General features: G+C 46.8%; 1 long non-coding RNA gene across 1 annotated transcript; it reads right to left on the reverse strand.

Moving 5' to 3' along the window:
- Positions 1-1,420: 1,420 nt before the first annotated feature.
- Positions 1,421-9,656, reverse strand: LOC140642230 (uncharacterized). Its single transcript, XR_012038729.1, has 3 exons — positions 9,354-9,656; positions 2,323-2,409; positions 1,421-1,820 (listed from the first exon to the last, which is right to left on the reverse strand). It is a non-coding gene; the product is annotated as an uncharacterized lncRNA (long non-coding RNA).
- Positions 9,657-23,881: the final 14,225 nt, after the last annotated feature.

A 23,881-nucleotide genomic window follows, 5' to 3' on the forward strand; every position in this document is an offset into this window, starting at 1 on the left:
TATAAACGGGATCGCACAGTAGGACACTTTGGGAGATTGCCTTTTCACATTCCGCAAGGTTCTCAGGAAAGTCGTTCAGTTGGCCCATTAGTATCTGTCGTCTGCCCCTTTGCCTACAGAGCGGATTCCAGGAGCGGGTTACCAGTTCCTTTACCGTTTACCTGTTGAAAACCTCCTTCATGTTTTAAGCACCAGCACCTCATCGACAGATATTTGCACGCAAAGGGGATCCTGAAGAGCAGCATTAGCAGTGATTAGGAGTGTGAGCTCTGGACTTGGACTCCAAGCTCCACAACTCATTATCCATGTAGGTTTTAGCAAATGACTTAACCTCTGTCTGCCTCAATTTTTCATCTGTAAAATGGGAATGATGGCAGTGTCCATCTCATATAGTTATTATGAAAACTAAATGAATCAACCCTTCTTAGGTGCTTAGCCCAAAGCCTGGCTGATGGTAAGAACTCAACTAAGGATTAAGAAGGGGCACCTGGGTGGCTGAGTCCGTTAAGTGTCTGCCTTTGGCTCAGGTCCTGATCTTAGGGTCCTAAAGTGGAACCCCACATCCCTGCTCAGTGGAGAGCCTGCCTCTTTCTCTCCCTCTCCTGCTCCCCACATGCTGTCTCTCAAATAAATAAATAAATATCTTAAAAATTAATAATATAGCATCATTAATAATAGACATTCAGTGAACTGAAATGAAAAATCTGGAATAAGAAAATTCAAATTTGCAAAATGTTCAAATTGGGGGGGGGGGGTGTGACTCACTCTAAAAGAATTAAATTCCTTCTCCCTAGAGCTTTTACATAGTTTTTCTCTGAGTGTCAAGCTTGCCCACCCTCATTGGAAACCAAGAAGAACCCCCTGGTGATGCTGTGTCCTTCCTAATGCAGCACACAGCCTCTTCCTGGGACAAAGGTGAATTGACTCACTCAAACAATATATATCGAGCTTTTACTGCATGCATGCCAGGCACTGATCTAGGTGCCAAGGCTGCTGCTGTGAACAAAACAGAGAAGACTGGTACTCCCAGCAGGTAATAACATAAAAGAGGAAGCTCTTCCCTACCTCGCCCCCATAGAAAAGGAAAGGAAAGTCCTGCAGCGGGGAGCCCTGGGGGGATGTGGGTACCCTCTGCTGTAGCTTTAAAAAAATGAGCTGATCTTCTTGGCTTAATGTGGTGTGAGTCTGCTTGCAGGCAGGGGATGCACTCAATAAACCATCTAGTCTTCTCCCCACCCCCACCCCCCACCCCCACCCCCATATACTCCCAGCTTCTCAGTGTGATTGGGAGACAAGCATGCTGAGTACAGTCACAAAGGGCAATGGGACCTGGGCTCCCAGTGGCTCCTACTGGAAGTGATGACTTGCAGGAGCCAGCTTTGCTCTCATCATCTCCCCCCCACCCGCCCCCAGCCCAGTGACTGATGGGGGAGCTGTGTTCTGGCTGCAGAGCCACGGTTTTCTCCAAGAGCCACTAACTGGCCCATGACCTTGGCCTCATTAGCTTGGCGCTCTCCACCTGAGCTGCCTGGATCGGGGCCAGCCAGGGAAACTAGCTCAGGCCCACAGGCCCCTGGGAGAGGTGTCAGGCAAAAATAGACCAGAGAAAGCCAGAGAATCCTTGAGCAGGAGGGCCTGTGGAGGTCACTGGCTTCAGGGTCATCCTCGCTCTACAGATGGAGGCTGAGGTCAGGCAGGGGAAGGGGCCTGGCCAGGATCCTGCCACAATTCACACAGAGCAGAGATGAGGATGGACATCATCTGACTCCCAAAGTCATGTCCTTCCCTCTCCTGTGCCTCCCATCAGGCTGTGGTCAGGCCTGAAAAGAACAGACAAGAAGAATGATAGAGTACGTACCACATTGTACACCTGAAAATAATATAGTGCTGTATAGTGACTGGAATTTTAAAAAATACAGATTATGAAACAATTCATCATAGAGCATTTGTTGTTTCTATTTAAAAAATACACACACATGCATATAGAATTTTAAAATGGCCTGAGGGGCGCCTGAGTGGCACAGTTGGTTAAATGTCTGACTCTTGATTTTGGCTTGGTCATGATCTCAGGGGCATGAGACTGAGCCCCCTGTTGGGTTCCGCACTCAGTGTGTAGCCTGCTCAAGATTCTCTCTCTTTCTCTCCAAACGGAAATATGGTGTGACTTTTTCAAACAGATAAAGAATACATTAAGAAATAATGTCACATAGCAAGTGGAGACCCTGGAACTTCACTGTCTGGATTTGAATCCCAGCTCCACTCCTGATTTGCTGTGTGTCCTTCAGCAGGTTACTCAATCTCTCTGCGCCTTGCTTCATTTACCTGTAAAGTGGGGACAGCAATAGAGCTTGCTTGTGGTGAGGCGATGATGTGGAGCCCATCCATGAAAAGCACTGAGACCCAAGGCCACTGCAGAATCACTCGCCCCGCATCCATGTTGATAGGGAATGTCAATCATGCAGAAAGAGGAGAAAAGAAAAGTAAAGGCCGGCTCTGCTGGGCCCTTTCCCCAAAAGGAACGTGTGCTACTGGAGGCCCCCACGCATACACCAGCACATGTGTGTGCTGAGCAATGTGCTTTCAAGTATGGCATGTTAGCATCCTCCTTTACACAGCTCCTGATCTCGCCTTTTCCAATTAGTAGCATATCTGGACCATATTTTTTTTAAACTTTATTTATTTATTCATGAGAGACACGCAGAGAGAGGCAGAGACACAGGCAGAGGGAGAAGCAGGCTCCACGCAGGGAGCCCGACATGGGACTTGATCCTGGGTCTCCAGGATCAGGTCCTGGGCTGTAGCCAAACCACTGAGCCACTGGGGCTGCCCTGGACCATATTTTTTAATCAGTTGGTTCACGTGGATTCTCTTCCTTTGAATGACTACATGCTGTTCCAACCTATGGATGGGCCATGATGTATCTAAGCAGACCCCAAGATAGATGGTCACAACACACAGGAGTGGCTCAGCATCGCAGAAATGGATGGAGCCACAGGAGATAAATTGTCATGGGCTTGATTATCAGCTCTGTAGCTGCATGCAAATGATGAATTTCCGTTGTGTACTGAGCACCAACTGTTTGCGTCATTATCCTCAGGCCTCACGATAACCTGCTTGGGTAGATTGTCATTAGAATCCCCTTTGCAAAAAAAAAAAAAAAAAATCCCCTCTGCAGGATGGCCCAGGGGTACTGTTGGTCCCCAGGTCATCCTACCAACTGGGCAGCACTAATGCTCACGCAGGCAGTGTGGTTTTTGTGCCACATGCAGTGAGAGGTCTGGGCTTGCTTCTGCAGGAAGTGATAGGCCCCCTCCCACTTGTGTGTCTCTGACTCCTCATCAGGCACTTCTCTATGCTCCACACTGCAGTCTAGGGGAGCTCAGGCCCAGGGCAAGGGGGGTCAGTGGGAGGGGGCGGGTGCTTTGTTGAGGCTGAGAGCCTATAAGTCCAGGCAGTGCTCAGCTGGAGGAGGAACAGGAAAGAGAGGGCTGGGGTCTCTGCTCAGACCAGTGTTGTCCCCTCTGACTCCTGGCTCCCTCTGGAGAGAAGTTTAATTCCTCAACTGCCTTGAGTGTCTAGGGCCACTACAGGATCACCCTGGTTACTGACACCACAACCCCTCCTGCGTGGGTCTTCCATTCTTTACTAAAGTCCTCCTCCCTCCCTGTACCTTCACCTAAAGACTGCCTCTGGCTACTGTGTGTGGTCAGAAGGTGTCAACATTAGACTTTGCACCAGGACCACTTATGAGTTTTCCCTCTCCTCATTGCTGGAAGCTGCCCTGGGTTGGTGTCTCCAGCATGAGTCTATTTTCCAGCAGGTCTGCAAACAAGGGTGAGGAGACAAAGGAAAAAACAATGAGAACAAAAGGGACACCTGGGTGGCTCAGTTGGCTGGGAATCTGACTCTTAATTTTGGCTCAGGTCATGATCTCAGGGTCACACAGGGTCTGTCTCTTTCTCCCTCTGCCCTCCTCCCCCCACCATGCACACCAGCTCTCTCTCTCTCTCTCTCTCTCAAATTAAGAAATAAAAATTTTTTTTAAAGTGAGAACGGATCGCTACCTCACACCATAATAAAATCAATTCCAGATATAAATATGAACGGCAAAACACCAAGACTTTTAAGATAAAAAAAAGGATAGTATCTCTATGACCTTGGGGTAGGGAAAGATTTCTTTCTTTCCTTCTTTTTTTTTAAGATTTTTATTTTATTTATTCATGATATTCAGAGAGAGAGAGAGAGAGAGGCAGAGACACAGGCAGAGGGAGAAGCAGGCTCCATGCTGGGAGCCCAGCACGGGACTCGATCCCAGATCCCAGGACCACGCTCTGGACCAAAGGCAGGCGCCAAACCGCTGAGCCACCCAGGGATCCCCTCTTTCCTTCTTTTTGTTGATTTATCTGAAAGAGAGAATGTGTATGTGTGAGAGTGTGAGGAGAGGCAGAGGGAAAGGAATAGAGACAATCTCAAGCTGACTCCCCTCTGAGCACAGAGCCCAACACATGGCTCCATCTTACAACCCTGAGGTCATGACCCGAGCCAAAATCAAGAGTCGGGTGCTTAACCAATTGAGTCACCGAGGTACTCCAGGGAAGGATTTCTTAAAAAATAAAAGACACAAAACATTCAAGAAAGAAGATTCATAAATTTCACTATATTAAAATTCCTCAAGGAGCACCTAGGTGGCTCAGTCGGTTAAGCGTCTGTCTTCGGCTCTAGTCATGACCCCAGGGTCCTGAGGTGAAGCCCCACATCAGGGCCCCTGCTCAGCAGAGAGTCTCCTTCTCCATCTCCCTCTGTCCCTCCCCCCTGCTCATGCTCTCTTTCAAATATAGAAATAAAAATCTTTCAAAAAAAATTCTTCAAAAGGTACCACTAAAGGAGTGAAAAAACAAAACAAAACAAAACAAAACAAAAAAACCTCTACAACCTAGATGAAGATATTTTCAACACATATGTTACATAGGATTATTATCGAGACTGTAGGGGGAATTATTCAAACCATTAAGGAAAAAACAACCTAATGGAGAGACAGACACAAGGCATGAACAGGAATTCCGAGACAATGGCCAACAAACACCATTAGAAAATGGGAAATACGCATTAAAACCATGACATGACCCTGCTCAGCCTCCCCCTGGCTGCGGTTCAGGACCAAGAGATGGATTCACTGCAGAGTTTCGGCACCGGCTGGCTGGCCTCCTAGCTGGCCCACACCCCACCGCCTTCCCGGCATGTCACGCCCGCCCTGAGCAGCTGCCAACCACTCAGGCTTTTATTCCACTCCTGCTCTTGGCTGCCCGGACTTAGATTTCCTGGTTTCCTAAGTCATCTCTTGTTTTTCCCCCTAAGTTTCCATTTGGAAAAACTGTTCAAGCTTGCAGAAAAGTTGAAAGAAGGGTGCTGTAAATTCATGTGTGCCATTACCCGAGAATCATCATTGGTTAACATTTTGTCGCTCCTCATTACTAGTTGCATTATTACCATTAATATTTTTGCTGATCCATTTGAGGATAAAGCACAGGCATTTTGACCCTTTGACTCTCCCTGCTTCCTCCAGGTCCACCACACCTTTGCTCTCAGGAAGCAGAAGGCCAGGAGGGACCACAGAAGGCAGATCGAAGGCGGCACAATCTTTTTGGCTTCCTATCGGGCATGAAACCTGAGCGCTCACTGAGACCTCGCTCCTTAAAGTAGCTGTAGCCTTCATCTTACAATTGAGCACAAAATGCCTGCACGTTCATTGAGCATCTTTGCAAGATGCAGGGAAATAAGCGATTGCCTCTGGGACGAGATGCCAAGGAGCTAGGAGCAGGCTGAGAGAGAAGTTTGTTTTTCAGTTTATACACTTCTGACTTTTGTGACATGGACTTTTATTACTTGGTCCAAAAACCCTCCACGTTTCGTGATTGATCTAAGCAAGATCATTCGGTACCAGAAGGCAAAGACAGGACTCAAACACAGATCTGCAACCATGAGCCTGAGTTTGTTCCCTGCATTACAAGATGTTACATAAATCCAACGTTTTAACCTAAATCAATCCACCTGGGCACTGCTGGGACATAAGAGGTAGCAGAAATCCAAGGGAAGGCACAGACGCCTGCACCTGCCATACTGAAGCGACACTCTCGGATGCCTGCTGGGATTTGAGCTGCTTTCAAAGGCAGCAAAATTCTAAGGTTGGAGCACGGTGACACTGCTCTGAGGACTTCCTGAGCTAGTGGGATGGACATAGTCCCTGCAGCAAAACAATCTGGGTCCCCACGCTGTGACCTTGGAGAGGTCATCCAGCCCCTCTGAACTTTGATTCCTTCATCAGGAAAATGGGGGAAGATAATATTCCCCATTGTGTGGCTCAGCATTGTTGTTAGTGTAGCAAACTCCTGAAAGGTGAGGTGTCCGATCACAGCCAACGTGCAGGGGGGCGGCAGCAGGTGGCTGGCTCTCTCTATCCACAGCAGAACACGATGACATCGGCTCTCGGTGGGGACCTGCCAGCGAGGTGGAGCATGTGACCTCAGGTGCTCCTTCCTCTCTTCCTTCCTTGTACAGTGGGTGGGCTGAGCAGGGTGCTGTCCCAGCCCTGGCGCTCTAGGATTCAGGGTGCAGGCCTTCTCACATGGGCACCTCTTACGGACCCCGACGTTGTCCTCAGTGGCATGCCCAGGGAGAGGAGAGGCGATGGCCGCACAAGAGGACCCCAGGGATGGTTCCAGAACTGGCAGCTGACTCTGTCCCTCCCCTGTCCCCTCCCTGCTCCCCAATGGAGACCGTGCAATCCGTGTCTGCCTCCTCCACATCTGTTGCAGGAATATTGGTAACGGAACTGGACCCTAAAAACACCCCCCCAGGCAGTAAAATCCCAGGGCAAAATAATTTCCCAACCCGGCAGGAAGCTACCTGCCTGGGCCCGGGTGGGTCCAGTTTGGATCCAGAGACAGGTGCACGGGCTCTCCAACACACGTGGGCCCTGGCCCCAATCCCCTTCCCTCTGGGCCTGTCCTACCTCTCCTCCCTGCTGAACCTTTGCTCGGACTCTCAGGCACCGGGGAGGGGGCTGCTTCTGTTGGCTTCCAGCCCCCCTCCTGCTAGGGACCTCAGCCCCCATCCCTCCACCGCCGCCTTTCCAGGGGCCTCCTCCCAAGATCCCACTTTCTGCTCTGAGAGCTGAGGGCTGCACTGTCCCCGCGATGCTACTTCTCCTCTCAACAGCCCTGCGAGGTGAGTGGTGCCGTGTCCCCATTTCACAGCAGGGGGATCTGAAACCTAGAGAAGTCCTGCCAGGGTCACAGAGAGAGGAAGCCATGGAGCCGTGGTTCCGGCGCTGGTCAACAGCACCAGTCTTTGTCCTGTAGTACGGTCCTAGCTTCTTGTCCCCCACAGAGCCCCGGGAGCCCCTGCTTCACGCATGCTCTGGATTAGAGGCATGACACGTACGTGTGGCTCCCTCGTCAGTGGCGAGATCCTCAAGAACAGAGACCAGGTGGCATTCACCTTGGCCTCCCCAGGGCCAGGCAAGGACGGGGGGACACGGGGTGGCAGGGAAGCTAGCTGAAGGGACATTCCAGTGTGATCAGAAGGGACTGGGGCAGGGAAGCCGCTAGGTCCCCGAGGCCATCCTTCACAGGGTCCTTGCCCCACAGCCAGGAGGGGAAGAAGACCGAGGTATGCTCTGGGGGCTGGCTCCAGGGGGCCACAGGTCCCTGTTTGTTTCCAGCAACATCTCTGTGAAAACACAAGTGTTCTGCAGTGTTTAGAGGCGAGGTGGGCCCTTGCCTTGATCTCTACCATCCTGCCTCCCTCCTCCCCTCCCATCTACCCTAACAGCCAAGTAACTGGGGAAAAAAAAAAAAAAAAGATGTAAAGCATCTTAAAAATTTCTGATGAAAACGGGTGGAGGTCACTCCTACATCATGGAAAATAAAAGTTCTCCTGGTTTCCTGTTCCCTTCCCTCTGCTCCTCCCCTCCTGCCTGGTCTCCGTTCCAAACTTGGATTGTTTGGCGAGGGCTGGGCAGCTGCAGGGGCAGCAATTTTTGGACTTGAATGGGTGGAGGAGGAAATCCTTCCCTTGTGGAACCCAAACCAAGAATATTACTTGTCTTTGTCCAGAGGACAAATAGTAGATATATTAATAGAAACAACATGTTTTATAACTACAGAGAATCAGTTAACAAATATGGCTGAAGCACTGACTGGCATTTTGTACCAACCATCAGGACCTCACGCTCTAGTTATTTGTGCCTGGAGTCAGGTGGCTCTACTGTTCAAGTGCCTCTGCTCTGCCATTACTTGGCTGTGTGGCCTTGAGCAAGTCACTTAACCTCTCTAAGCATCAGACTCATCATCTGTAAAAGGTCAAAAGTGATGATCCTCTTGAACCCAACTCTCCGAGTATCGCTACCTGGATCAGCTGGAGTGTGAAAGGCCCACCCAGATAGCCTTTGCAAACTCTACAACTACCTACATGTCTCACGTCACATATGACCATTCTGTGCGTGCCCTGCCTTCCAAACTCATTTCCACTTGCTATCTCCCATTAACTCCAACCCTTTGTTTTTTTAAGATTTTTATTTATTCATGAGAGACACACAGAGAGAGACAGAGACATAGAGGGAGAAGCGGGCTCCCTGCGGGGAGCCCAATGTGGGACTCGATCCCAGGACCCTGGGATCATGACCTGAGCTGAAGCCAGATGCTCAACTGCTGAGCCACCCAGGTGCCCTCCATTAACTCCAATCCTAATCCTGTAGTTCTGCTCTGTTGTTCTCTCCCATCCTGAGTACATCCCACAAATTTTTCAATCTCTGGGCATTTACTGGTTGGCAAAGGTTCAGAGCAGTGCCCCAGAAATTCATTATGGTTAAGAGCAAGACCGCCAAGGTAGAAGCCTAGCTCTAGCTATCAGCTGCTGTGAGCCTCCAAGCAAGCTACTCCCCTCTCTGTGCCTTGCTTTCCCCATCTGAAAGAATGGGATGAATAATAGCTCTCATTCCATAGGACAAGCTACGAGAAGGGAGTTCATTGATCCACACGAAGGGCTTCGACCACTGCCTGGCACATGGCGGGGTCTTGATAAGCCCTCCACCTCCTTGGCTCTGATTATACGGATCAGGAGATTGAGTCCAGAACACCCAGGCAAGTGCAGAAGCTGGGGAGAAGGGGGGAGGGGGAGGGGAAGGAGGCTGAAAGGCAGATGGAGGGGAGACTGAGAGGAGAAACTCCAGCAGACTGAATTTGGAGCAGGTGTTTCGAGCAGCTCAGATGGGGAAGGGGAGGCTGGCAGCAGCAGAGACCCTATCATGTGTGAAAGGAGAGAGACAGAGCTGGTAAAGATCAGCCAATACTGACCCGTTACGTAGACGATATGGCCCTGGCTACGCAGGGTTCCTAATCTAGGCAGGAGCTTCGAGGTTGCAGTGCCACAGCAAAATGGTTTGCTGCGGCTCAGGGCACTCCCCCGGGCCAGTGCGCCCTTAAAGGTCAAGGCAGCGGGCGTCCGGGCAATCATCAGAGGGAGAAGTCAGAGGTGGGCAAGGTCCCTGGGCTCCAGCTGCAGCGCATGGAGGTCCGAGGGGAGAGAGTCCCCGAGAAGGGTCAGAGCTCGGCCCCCTGCTTTCTGCACTACAAACCTTGCTCTTGGCTTCATTTTCCTGTTGATTGAAAGTGACTCTGGGTCTGGGCTTTGGCATGTTTATAAATGTCTTTATTTTCCCCTTTCATATAAGTGATTTTTAGCTAGGCGCAGGATTCTAAGTTCCAAATACTTTCCCACGGAACTGAGAAGGGATAGTCCCATGGTCCTTCAGCCCTCGTGTGGCTGATGGGATTTATGGCCCTATTGAAACTTTCTTTTCTCTTCTTTCTCTTTTCTTTTTTTTTTTTTAAAGATTTTATTTATTTATTTATTCATAGAGATGCAGAGAGAGAGAGAGAGGCAGAGACACAGGCAGAGGGAGAAGCAGGCTCCATGCAGGGAGCCTGACGTGGGACTCGATCCAGGGTCTCCAGGATCACACCCTGGGCTGCAGGCGGCGCTAAGCCGCTGCGCCACTGGGGCTGCCCTTCTTTCTCTTTTCTTCTTTTCTCTTCTCTTCTTTCTTCCAGTCTTCTCCCCTCTCCTCTTCATAACTTTTCTTTCCTTTCTTTTCTTTTCTTTCTTTTTTCTTTTTCTTTTCTTTTTTTTTTTTTTTTTTTAGAGAGAGAGAGAAAAGTGGAGGGGCAGAAGGAGAGGGAGAGAATCTTAAGCAAGCTCTATGCCCAGCATAGAACACAACGCGGGACTCAATCTCATGACCCTGAGATTGTGACCTGAGCTGGAATCACAAGTTGGATGCTCAACCACCCAGGGACCCCCAAAATTGTTTCTTTGTAGGTAATCTGCTTTTTACCTCTAAAAGCTTTTAGAACTTTCCCTTGGTGTTTGCAGATTTCATCAGCATGAGTTGCTGTTCACTCATGGACCATCCAATCTGAAGATTTATGAGTTTTTTCCAGCCTGAGGAATTTTTCCTCTTATTATTTCTTGGATTATTTCTTCCTTTGAATTATTTCTCTTCTTTAAGTCAGGTATGGGAATCTCTGGATCTATTGTCCATGTGACAACTTTTTTCATAATTCCCATACCGTCCTAGTTCTTTACCCTTCTATGCTCATTATGTTCTCCAGTCCCTCTCCCCATTCCTTTTTCATAACTGCCTGTTTCTCAGGCTTAGTTTGGGTTCTCCAATAAGAAAAACCCTAAAAAAAAGGATTTGAGGAAAAGTGGCTTATTTGGGGGATGATATCAGAAACTACCTGAAGGGGAGTGGGAAGGTGTGATGGGGAAGGGAAAGCAGCCAATGAGGGGTGTGCCAGTGAGCTCTGGAAGGCCATGTGAACATGCATCTCAGAGCTACTCCACCCAAGGGGTGAAGGAGCTGGTGTATTTATACCGACACCCATTGGTCATTGGTTGAGGGCTGCTTCTAGTAGAGCGGGTATTAATTCCTCAGCACTTCAAGCATGCCACGCAAAGATATCTATGGAGGCTAAAAGAGGAAAAAATTCTCAGGCAAATAAATGTAGGTATGGTGAACCAAAGTAGAAAGATGAGGGGACATGGACAGGGCGTCGACTACGTCTTGTTTCATGGGTGCATTATTCATCTCATTTTCCTCCGAGGACGTTTAACAACTTCTATTAAACTTCTTGGTATTTCCTTGAATGCTGGTCCCTCTTCTGCAGAGCCTGGTGCTTCCCTTTAATGATTTTACTTTTACTGATTTCAGGAAAATTTGTTGCATGACTGGGGCTAATGGTGAGGAAGAGAAAAAGTATGGGGGTCTGTTCTAGAAGCTATCTTTTGGGAGTAGGGGGCCTCAGATTGTTCCTAACTTCTACTGCTATCTGGGGCTCTTCCCTGTCTCTTGCTTTCCCACCCAAGTCCTGGACACATTGCTCTGGCCTGGGGCCTAGTGCCTTTGCTGCCTTCTGCTGGGCAAAGGACAGGGTCCACTGTCTGCCATTCTAGATGTCTGTTTTCTTTTCTTTTCTTTTTTAAGATTTATTTATTCAGTCAGAGAAAGCGAGAGAGAGGCAGAGACACAGGCAGAGGGAGAAGCAGGCTCCATGCAGGAAGCCCGATGTGGGACTCGATCCTGGGTGTCCAGGATCACACCCCGGGCTGCAGGCGGCACTAAACCGCTGCGCCACCAGGGCTGCCCTAGATGTCTGTTTTCAAACAACCACCCTGATGATGACCTCAAGACCTCATCCTGCTCCTCAAATCCATTGTCCATGACTTGAACTCCCACGACTCACAGCCTTCCTCTTCGGCACATGTTTTGGGCTGTGGTTCCCCACCCCTCCGCCCAAATCAGTTCTATATGTTCTCTGTCCTTCTGAGATTCTTCAACATCAGTAGGTGGTCCACTCAGTTTTCTTTTTCTTTTTTCTTTTTTTTTTTTTTTAAGATTTTATTTATTTATTCATGACAGAGAGAGAGAGGCAGAGACACAGGGAGAGAAGCAGGCTCCATGCCGGGAGCTTGACGTGGCACTGGATCCCGGGTCTCCAGGATCACACTCTGGGCCAAAGGTGGCACGAAACAGCTGGGCCACCGGGGCTGCCTCCACTCAGTTTTCGAGTTCTGTTATGAGTCTACTCTTCTTAAATATTTCTTTTCTGTCATTGCTAGGGATTGATGATGAAAGTAGCAGTAAAAACATGTGCACAGTCTACTACATTGATCCAACCCTCAAGAAAGATAATTTTTCAAACTATTGCTGAATGTTTTAAGATCAACTCCACCACCTTCTGGCTTCTGAGGCTGAGTTGTTAAAATGCCTTTCACTTCTACCTTGCTCTTTTGGGGACGTTCACACTTGAAACCCAGCCATCATGCTCTGAGGAAGACAAATTTGTCCACATGGAGAGGCCGTGTGCAGCTCAGCTGACATCCCAGCTGCCAGGTGGCATCAGCTGCCCCACACGTGAGTGAAGCCATATCTAGATGATTCCAGACCTTACCAGCCAAGTCACTCCCAGCTTTTGAATCTTCCCAGCGGAGGTCCCAAACATGGTAGGACAGAAGCAAGCAGTCCCTGCTGTGCCATGTCCAAGTTCCTGACCCCTAGTATCCATAAAGTTTATAAAATGGTTGTTTCACATTTCCAAACATCAAGTTAGACAACCCCAAATAATCCATGGGACACAAGCCATGAGGGCTCAGCTGCACGAGAACCATTCTCATATTGTTATCCTTCCCTGGAACACCATTGATTTTCTTTCTTACCTGGATAATTCCTCCTCATTCTTCAAGAATTAGCTCAAGCTCCATCTCCATAAAGCCTTTCTTGATCAGTCCAACCCCTACAGATCTAATTCCCCCTTGGTGGCTAGCGAACCTCATTCCAGTTCTCTAGAGAGAGGTAGCATGGTGTAGTGCAAATGTGGAAATCTAGTGTTGACATCAGAAACATTTAGAGGTCTATTCCCAGTACTACCATTTACCCGCTGTATAATCTTGGGAAGGTTGCTTCATCAACAACATTGTTGAAAAGATTAAATGTGATGACGTGCATTACCCCTCTTGACAATCACAGATTGTCAACAATCAGGCAGCCAACAACTACTTATTGAATGCTGTTGTGTCTAGTTCTGTATAACATTCCATCCCCAAACCCCAGTGCCTTGAACTCTTTGAGACTTGAGTTTAGTCAGGGCTAAGTAGGACAGCCCATGTCTGCTCTCAGCGTACAGGGTGACTCAGCTGGGGCTGGAAGATCCATTTCCAAGATGTCTTAGTCACATGGCTAATAAGTTTGTGTAGGCTGTTGCCTGGGGCACCTACTAGTTCTTCTACGTGTGGGCATCTCCATAGGGCTACTTGAGTTTCCTTCTAACAGAAAAGCTGAGTTTCAAGAGTGTGTGTTCCAAGAAACACAACATGGAAACAGATGGTCTCTTAAGATTTAGGTGCAGAAATGAGCACAGTACAACTTCTGCTGTCTTCTACTGGTCAAAGTGGTCACAAAGCCCACCCAACCCAAGGAAGAGGAACATAGACCCCACCCCACCCCTCAGTAGAAGGAATATACAAGAAATTGTAGCATCGTTTAATGTGCCACGAATATCTAAGTACCAGATGCTGTTGCATGCTCTGCAATTATAGAATAGCACAAGACAGAGATGTGGCCACTCTCATGGAATCTATACTCCACATTACTATTTGTTTTGTATATGTACGTGTATCTGGTGTCTTGCGCTAGCCTGAAAATATCTTCCAAAGCAAGGTTTTGTCTTCTTTATATTTCCACCCTTGACACTTGACACACTGATCGTCATGTTGTTAATGAGCAGGAAATATTGCTGAATTAAATCCACCATATGGAATCTGATCATGAGAAAACAGTTTGTAAATTGAAAACCACAATTCAAATATGGGACCATCATTCATTCAGACATGCAATGATTACTTACTCTGTACCAGTCGCTATCCTAGCCCTTACCAATACAGAGATAATGTGACAGGGGTCCTGCCTTCAAGCACCTCCCCTCCCCACCAAGCCCCTCTCTGGCCGACCAACCAGCAAGTGGATACTAAGGCAGTTGTAAACTACCTGCTGGAGCATTGAAGGCACACCCAACAGACACAGCAGAGAGCCCTCAGCAAAGGATAGAAGACTTGTTTTAAAGCATTTAAGGAAATCTCTAATCATTAGCTGACCCCTTGTAGCTACTAGGCTAACTAGCTAGCAGACACTTCAGTGGCTGCACATAACAAAGAATATAGACAGAATTAGGCCAGGAGGGTCACTAAACAAACAACAGCAAACGCAACAATCCAACAACAAATATGGGGCTCGAACTCACTACCCCGAGATCAAGAGTCGCATGCTTCTCAGCCTGAGCCAGCCAGGTGCCCCAATAAAACAGGTATGAGACTTGCAAACCAACCAATCAACCAACCAACAGGAAAGTCTCGCCCCTACTAGGAAAAAAGGCAGGTAATAGAAACTGTCCCTGGGGAAGCCTGGATGTTGGAGTTAATGTCAGTTTTAAATCAGCTATTATAAATATGCTCAAAGCTCTAAAGAAAACCATGCCTAAAGATTAAAGGGAACTATGAGGATGCTATCTCACAGTATCCACTGAAGAGATAGAAACTATATTTATAAGAGGTGCCTGGCTGGCTCAGTCAGAGCAACAGGTGACTCTTGATCTCAGGGTCATGAGTTTGAGCCCCATGTTTGGTATAGAAATTATAAATAAATTTTTAAAAAGAAATTATATTTTTAAAAGAACTAAATAGAAATTATGGAGTTGAAAAGTATAATAACTGAAATGAAAATTTCACTAGAGGTACCCAAGAGCAGATTTGAGTAAGGAGTGCACCAGGAAAGGTAAATAGAAGAGGCAGTTTATATGTGTTTTTTTGTTACACTCTTTTCTTCTCCTGTCTGATTTAAAAGATAACTGCATAAAGCAATATCTAGAAAACTGTGCTGACAGACTTATGACGCATAAAGATGTAGTTCGTATGACCATTTTAGCACAAAGGAGGAGAAAGAACAGAGTCACGCCAGAGCAGTTTTGTATACTATTAAAATTCAGTTAATACTAATCTGAGCTAGATTGTTTTAAGTTAGGATGTTAATTACAATCCTCAGAGTAACTCTCACCCCAAATCTTGAAAAATATACCCCCAAAAAAATCCTGACAAAGAAATTAAAATGGTATACCAGAAAATGGTCAACATGCACATGGAAAGATGCAGAGTGTCACTACACATTAGGGAAGTGCAAATCAAGACCACGAGGAGATAATACTTCATTAAAAAAGATGAACAATAACAAGCATTGGTGAAGATGAGAAATTGGAACCCTCTTATGTTATTGGTGGGAATGTAAAATGATATGGCTGGTTTAGCAAGCATTTTGGCAGTTGTTCAAAAACTCAAATGGGCGGTTTCCCATATGACTCAGCAATTCTAGATGTAAACCCAAGAGAAACAAAAACATATGTGCACACAAAAACTTGTACGTCAATATGCACGACACCATTATCCTCAGCAGCCAAAAGATGGAAACAACCGAACTGTCCATCAACTGATGAATGAATAAATAAAATATGGTCTACCCTTATGATGGAATAGTATTTTGCCTTAAAAAGCAATGAAATCCTGGGGTGCCTGGATGGCTCAGTTGGTCAAGTGTCTAACTCTTGGTTTCAGCTCAAGTCATGATCTCAGGATCGTGAGATCAAGCCCTGCGTAGGGTTTGGTGCTGGGTATGGAGCCTGCTTGAGATTCTCTATCTCCTTCACCCTCTGCCCTACCCCCACCCTGCTCTTGTGCACTCTGTGTGTCCCTCTCTTAAGAAAAAAAAGCAACAAGATCCTGATAAAGCTGCAACATGGATGAAATGGATGAACCTGGAAGACATTATGTTAAGTGAATTAAGCCAGACACAAAAGTACACACATATATACATAATATTATAATATATATAATTCGACTTGTATGGAACATATAACAATATTTACTGTATGATGCCACTTATATGGGGTCCATGGAATAGCCAAGTGCATAGATCAGAAACCAGAACTGTGCTCATCAGGGGCTGGGGGAGGAGTGGGAGCTGTCCTTTAAGAGGAAGAGAATTTCAATATAGGATGATGAAAACATCCTGGAGGTGGGTGGTGGTGATGGTTGCACAACGGTGTAAATGTGCTTAATGCCACTGGCCTGCACATTCAAAAATGGTTAAAATGGTAAGTCCTGTGCACATTTTACCATCGTAAATGTACACATCGTAAAAAAAAAAAAAAGTTTTAAAAACTACACAAAAACAAAAGAAGGAATGAAGCACTGACTGGCATCTGCTCCAACACAGATGAACCTGAAAAACATGATGCTAAGTGGAAGAAGCCAGGCTCAGAAGATCATGTCATGTCATTCAGTGAATGTATGTGGAACAGCCAGAGGAGGTGGATTGTACAGAGACAGGGAACAGATCAGTGGTAGAGAGAGACTGCTGATGGGCCCTGAGCTTTCTGAGATGACAAGAATGTTCTGAAGTTAGAATGGGTGCTGGTTGCACAGCTCCGTGGCTGTACTAAAACCACTGAATTGTGCCCTTTAAAAGGACAAATTTTATGGTATGTGAATTATATCTCAATAAAGCCGTTATTAAAAATTTATAGTCCATCTTGATTTGCTTTACATAACTTGCAACCAAGGAGACCTGTTTAAAGGAAGCCGGGAAGATGGGAACTGAGAGGGAGTGAGCTGAAAAAGACATCCCCAGACCAATGTCTTCACAACGTACTTTTGAATTATGAAAGTAGTATATGCTAATCAAAACTTATGAATAGTATGGAGAGATAACTGAAGAGCCTCTTAATTCTCACTCCTCAGAGGTGACCACGATGAAAATACTGCGAGCCTCTGGATCCATGAAGGTGTTTAGGTTTCAAGGTACCAGCCCTGGCGAAGGCAGGCAGGGATGGTGTTCATTGGAATGATGTCAGTTTGCTCAATTTGGAAACCCCAGGGCTCCAGGGTCAGAAGCCGAGCTGCAGCCTCAGGAGGACACCACGGTCTGAAGAGACATCTCTAGTGGTTTCTCTTCAATCACTGAGGCTCTACACCCCAGAATCAGACCTCCCCAGGGAAGATGGACAACTTTGTAGTATCTGCTCCAGGCCTGACTTGTGATCGGACAAGCTTGGTTGTCCGGAACCATCGCCGTGGCCGAGAAAAGCTGGTTCCTGCTTGTCCAGGCCTGATATCCATGCTCCAGCTCTGGCAACTGTGGGAGGAATAGAGTCAAACCCAAACCATCAGGACAGAATGTGGGGAAGAAGCAGTTCTCAAAAGGGAATCTGGGTGCTGTTTCCAGAAGACGCCAGAATGAATGTCTCTGAACGAGCAGAAGCAACAAGTGTCTACTACAGCGTCCTCCCAGAGGATGGGACTGCAACTGGAGCTGGGTACAGGTGTAGGTATAGATATACAGAGTAACTACATCTGTATATATACACAGAAATATATTTTATAATGTTACACCATTCTGTAACCTGCCTTGTTCCCCTCAACAATTTGTTGATCTATGTCTCATGACTCAGCTGGCCTTTCCTTATCAGTACACACAGATCTATGCCATTCTTTGAAAATACCTCCTTACACGGGCACCTGGGTGGCTCAGTCGGTTGGGCATCTGACTCTTGATTTCGACTCAGTGTTGTGGTCTTGGGTCATGGGATTGAGTCCTGTGTCGGGCTCCACTCTCAGGGGGAGTCTGCTTGTCCCTTTCCCTCTGCTCCTCCCCCTACTTGTTATCTTTCTCTCCCTTTCTCTTTCTCCCAAATAAATAAATAAAATAAAATACTTCCTTACTGTCCCATGGTTTAGATGTGTCCTGATTTATTTAGTCCTCCCATTGGTGGACAACACCCAGGTTGCCTCCCGGTGTTCCTGACCGCAAATACCATTGCAGGGAACCATCCCGTAGAATCCTAACAAGCACACGTGCAAATATTTCAGGAGGATGGATTCCTAGAAATGACATTTCTGGGCTAAAGGGCATATTCCTTTTTTACTTTCATAATCTTCCCTGGCTCTTTCTACTGTTCTTTCTCCTGCCCTACTGTTCCTTCCTGGAACCAGGCTCCAGCATATAGGTGGCAGCTTGAGCTGCCAGCAGCTCCAGCTTTCTACTGCTGTGCAACAGATGACCTCAAAACTCATTGACTTAAAACAACCACCGGTTTGTTATGTCTCATGGTATTTGGGGGAGGAATTGGGGCAAGGCTCAGCTGGGTGAGTCTTCTGCTTCACATGGTATCAACAGTGGTCACATGGTGGCCTCTAGCTGGTGGCTGAGCGGGGCTGGAGAGTAGCTTCACGCCTACGTCTGGCACCTGGGCGAGGGCGTCTGGATGGCTGGGCTCAGTTGAGGTCCTTTTCCTTGCCCTGTAGTTTCAGGTTCTTTCCAGGTGGTCTCCCCAGTAGGGAAGCCAAACTTTCACATGGTGACTCATGCGCCACGAGAACAAGGCAGAGCTGGAAGTCCACACAAAGGCATTGTCACATTTGCCACGTTCTGTTGGTCAAAGCAGTCATAGCCCAGCTCAGACTCAAGGGGAAAGGAAACAAATCCCACTTCTGAATGGAAGAGGATATTTGGCACCAGGGGTTTTAGGTGATAGGTTGTAAGTCCCTATTACGTGCCCCATTTTACAGATTAAATATTTACAGATTAGAAACAGGCTCAACGAGGTAAAGTGAACTGTGCCATGTTAGTTCACTTCTGGGACTTAAGGCTAAGAGGAATGTCTCATTAGCATTTATTCATACCCTGGTCCCTAGCATGGAGTCTAATAGCCCATTAATAGATTAGTGTGTAACTTTATTTTTTTAATTTAATTTTAGTATTTTTTTAGGATTTTATTTATTTATTCACAAGACACACAGAGAGAGGGGCAGAGACACAGGCAGGGGGAGAAGCAAGTTCCCTTCGGGGAGCCTGATGCAGGACTCCATCCCAGGACCCCAGGATCACGCCCTGAGCCAAAAGTAGATACCCAACCATTAAGCCACCCAGGTGTTCCAGCGCATGACTAGAACGAGTGTCTTCCAATTGGCAGGTGGCAGAGTCAGAACTCGGATTCGGGTGCAGCACTGTTTCCCCTGCAGTGCCCTGAGGGAGTGTCCAGAGTCAGCAGCCAGTCCACCTGCCCGGGACATTTGTGTGCATTCTCTGAGGAGCCTCTGACTGGCTCAATGCGTCTGTGAATTCAGGGCAGTGGGCAGTGTGCTTGGGATGCAGCCTTCAAGGCCAGAGGAGAAGTAATGTACTGGCCCCCATCACCAAAGACCAAGACTGAGTGGAGTTTAAACCTAAGCGTAACAAAGAAAGAACCCTCCCTTCCAAGCCCCATCCGGCCCTCACGCCCTGTCATGACTGCTTTAAGACCAAAGCTTTTGGGCAGCCCTGGTGGCTCAGTGGTTTAGCGCCACCTTCAGCCCAGGGTGTGATCCTGGGGACCTAGGATCGAGTCCCATGCAGGGCTCCCTGTGTGGAGCCTGCTTCTCCCTCTGCCTGTGTCTGTGTGTCTCTCATTAATAAAAAAATAAAATCTTAAAAAAAAAAAAGACCAAAGCTTTTGGTCTTAAATGTTTCTGGAGTGGGTGTGTAAATTCTAAGGAGAGATCCCTCAGGGTCAGAAAACATACAATCATCTGGAAAGAGGGATTTCTGGCTAAAAACATAATAGTCCATTAAACTTCAAAATACCTTAGGTTCCAGGCTTGTGCCACACGGGCTTTTTGTGGAAATGTAGCCACATCCCAATGTTGTACTGCCTCCCCACAAACAAGGCGTTTCACCAGATTTGTTAGAAACCAAACTGAATACCAAAAGAGCAAAACCCCACCATGCCCGCTGAAGTCTGAATTTCAGAAAAACAACAAATAATTTTTAGTATTTTCATGTCATTTGCAACATTTAGGAGCTATTATTTAATTTATTATTTACATTATTATTTAATACATCTTAATATTGAGCCAGATGTATTAATATTAGAAAGTAATCTGTCGTTTTTCTGAAATTTGAGTTTAAATGGGCATCCTGTATTTTACCCGGCAACTCTATTAAGAACTGAAGAGAGGTACAAGCTTCTTCTGATTGCTCAAGGTCTGAGGATCCTTCCAGCAGAGGCTCTATATTTCAGGATTCTGGTTTATTTATCCAAAGAAAGTTCCCCAGCAGGTCCCTAGCACCTAATGCCTGCCATAGAGACGGAGCTTGATAAACATTTACAGAATGATTATCTGCCCACATATCCTACTGAGTCCCAGGTCCTGTGACCACAGATCAGAGATTACACTGGGTGGAGTCAAGGGCTGTGACTGGGGAAAGCCTGGATGATGGAGCCTTTGCTACCTGGGGTCTGGGTGGGGAGGTCAAGAAAGGCTTCTAGAACGATGTCAGACTTGACATGAGTAGAATGGGAGCAGCAGGAGCAGCGTAAGCTTCTAGAGGAAGGTGACACGTGACATAAATGGAACAAAAGCGGAGGAAGCTCAAGCAAAGGCAGAGAGGCTTGAGGAAGCTTTGAGAACTGCACATAAAGGGGCTGGCAGGAGCCAATCAAGCCAGACGGGTGTGGGGAAGGCTGTCCTCTGCAGGAGGCGGGAGCCACAGAGGAACAGAACACAAGCTCACGGAAGGACAATGAAGTAATATCTTAATCCCAATGTAGGTAGAGATTGTGATATTACGTTTTTTCATATGCTCAGCCTGCCCAAAATAATCCTTAGCTATTACTAGACACACATCTTTATCTGGTACCAACGAGGGGAGGTTAATACCCAGCCTGACAACAGCTGCCACCTGGCGGTGATGCCTGTAAGGACACCCTGATGGAAAACCACTGCACAATTTTGACTCCCTTGTTCTTGCCACAGTGGTGATGACGGTGATGATGGTGATGGTGATGGTGATGGTGATGGTGATGGTGATGGTGATGGTGAGGGTGAGGGTGAGGGTGAGGGTGAGGGTGATGGTGAGGGTGAGAGTGATGGTGATGGTGATGGTGAGATACAGTTTGTTGAGATCCTACAAAGTGTAGGGTATATGACATACATTAGTTTATTTAATTCTTGCAATAATCTTTCAAGGCAGATATTTTTCTTCCCATTTAACAAAGAAAACCAAGACTTAGAGGGGTCCAGTAACTTCTCAAGGTCACACAGCAGGGAAGACAAGGATCAAGGGTTCAAATTCTGATCTTTCTTTTTTTTTAAGATTTTATTTATTTATTTATTTATTTATTTATTTATTTATTTATTTATTTATTTATTCATACACACACACACACACACACACAGAGGCAGAGACACAGGCAGAAGGAGAAGCAGGCTCCATCCAGGGAGCCTGACGTGGGACCCGATCCCGGGTCTCCAGGATCACACCCCAGGCTGCAGGTGGTGCCAAACTGCTGCGCCACGGGGGCTGCCCAAATTCTGATCTTTCTAGCCACAAAGCCCATATATTTGCCATTACACAATGGTGCTAAATCTAATAATATGCTGCCTTACATTTAAAGTAATAAAAAATACATGGGACACCTGGGTGGCTCCGTGGTTGAGTGTCTGCCTTTAGCTCAGGTTGTGATCCTGGGGTCCTAGGATTGAATCCCACATCAAGCTCCCTGTAGGGAACCTGCTTCTCCCCCTTTCTATGTCTCTGCCTCTCATGAATAAATAAATAAAATAAAGTAATAAAAAATACAAAAACAGAATAATTATGACATTTGTGATAGGCAGCCTTCTAAAATAGCTCCAATGATCCCTGCCTCCCGCTATTGAGGCCCTCCATACTATCCACTCTTGAGTGTGGGCTAAACTTAGCCACTTGTTTCTTATAGATAGAATACAGCAAAATTGATGTGATGTAATTTCTGAGGTGAGGCTATAAAAGGGATACCTTTAATGAAATACCACATCACACTCATTGGGATGGCCACTATAAAACCAAAAACGAAACAAGAAACAAGTGTTGGCAAGGATGTAGAGAAACTAGAACTCTTGTGCCTTGTTGGTGAGAATGTAAAATGGTGCAGCCAAGTGTGGAAAACCGTAGGGCGGTTCCTCAAAAAGTTAAATATAGGACTACCTTATGACCCAGCAATTCCACCTCTAGGTATATATCCAAAGGAACCAAAAGCAGAGACTCCAACAGATATTTGCACACCCATGTTCACAGCAGCCTTATTCACAATAGCCAAGAGGCAGAAGCCACCCATCAACCCATGACAGATGAATGGATAAATACAATGGGGTCAATCCATATAATGGAATATTATTCAGCTCTAAAAAGGAGGAAGTTCTGACACCTGCTATAATGTGGATGAACCATGAAGACATGATGGTAAGTGAAATAGATCAGCCACAAAAATACAAGTATTGCCTGGTTCCATTTCTAAGACTTCTAGAGAAGTCAAATTCATAGAGCTAGAAAGTAGAACAGAGGTTGCCAGGAGCTGCGGGAGGGAGGAATGGAAAGTTACTATTTAATGGGGCCAGAGTTTCTGTTTGAGAAGACGAAAAACTTCTAGGGATGGGTGGTGGTGATGGTTGTGCAATATTACGGATGTGCTTCATGCCACAAAACTGTATCCTTAAAAATGGTTAAAATGGTCAATCTTGTGTGATGCATATTTTAGCACAATGATAAGAAAATCAATAATAATTTCTAAAAGTGTGACTTCTGTCTTGCTGGCATGCTCTCTCTCCCACTGCTGCCCTTGATGAAGCCCGCAGCTGTGTCATGAGCTGCCCCAGGGAGAACCAACATGCAAGGAACTGAGGTCCTCTCTCCAACGGATCCTGGTCCTGAGGGGGCTTAGAAGGGGATCCTGCCGCAGGTGGCCTTAGGGGGACTGTGGACTGTGGTCCACAGAAACCATGAGATAATAAATGTGTTTTGTTTTGGAGCGAGTTGTCATGCAGCAAGGAAGCTAATACACTGTTCTTGGCACGTCCAGCCTCAGAAATTCTGTTAGTCAAACTAGATGGCGTTTGCAAAGGGGCATGGTCAGGCACGATGGGACTGAGACTGATACAAAAAGATAGTATCCATGGTAAGAGCCCAGACATTGGAGCCACACTGCTGGGTTTGTTCACAGGCTCTGGCACCTGCTAGCCATGTGACTTGGGGCAACTTACTTCACCTCTCTGTGCCTGGGTTTCCCTCGCAAACCAGATCTAATGAGTACGCGCCCCATAGGTTGCTGTACAGATGGTAATTACTTATAGAGCACTTAGAATGGTGCCTGGCCTAGTTCATTTCACGGGCTTATTTGGAGATGGTTAAATATTTTAAGTGGAAAAAAAAACAGGTGGGAAAATAACAGGATCTCGATTTTATTAAAAGAAATATCGAGGGGCATGTTCGAATGATGCTGCACAGAAAATACCTGAGTCGTGGATCACGGGACTCGGGGACGCAGTGGAGGCTGGTGATGCAAAGCTCGTACTAACTAGAACCAGGAGGGGTGTCAATCCCAGTCGCGTCCCTTCCTAGCTGTGTGGATGGGAGTAAACCGCCTACCTTCTCTGTGCCTGATTCCCCAGCTGGGATGTCCAGATGATGATAACCATCTTCGTGCCGGGTATGGTTGCTGAGGATATACCGGCAACATGATGCCCGGCACACAGTAGGCACTCAATAAATGCCAGCTACTTCACTCTGTGGGCTCACCGATGATTTTAAGGTTTTTCATGACACTTCTGTGGAATTCCCCCAAGTTTCTACATCATTGTGTGTCACTTCCACATCTCCGGGGGGAGAAGTGTTAGAAAAGCACACAGCAAATGCCTGGCACTAAGT

This window comes from Canis lupus, chromosome 11 (assembly GCF_048164855.1).
Source record: "Canis lupus baileyi chromosome 11, mCanLup2.hap1, whole genome shotgun sequence".
Classification (NCBI taxonomy): domain Eukaryota; kingdom Metazoa; phylum Chordata; class Mammalia; order Carnivora; family Canidae; genus Canis; species Canis lupus.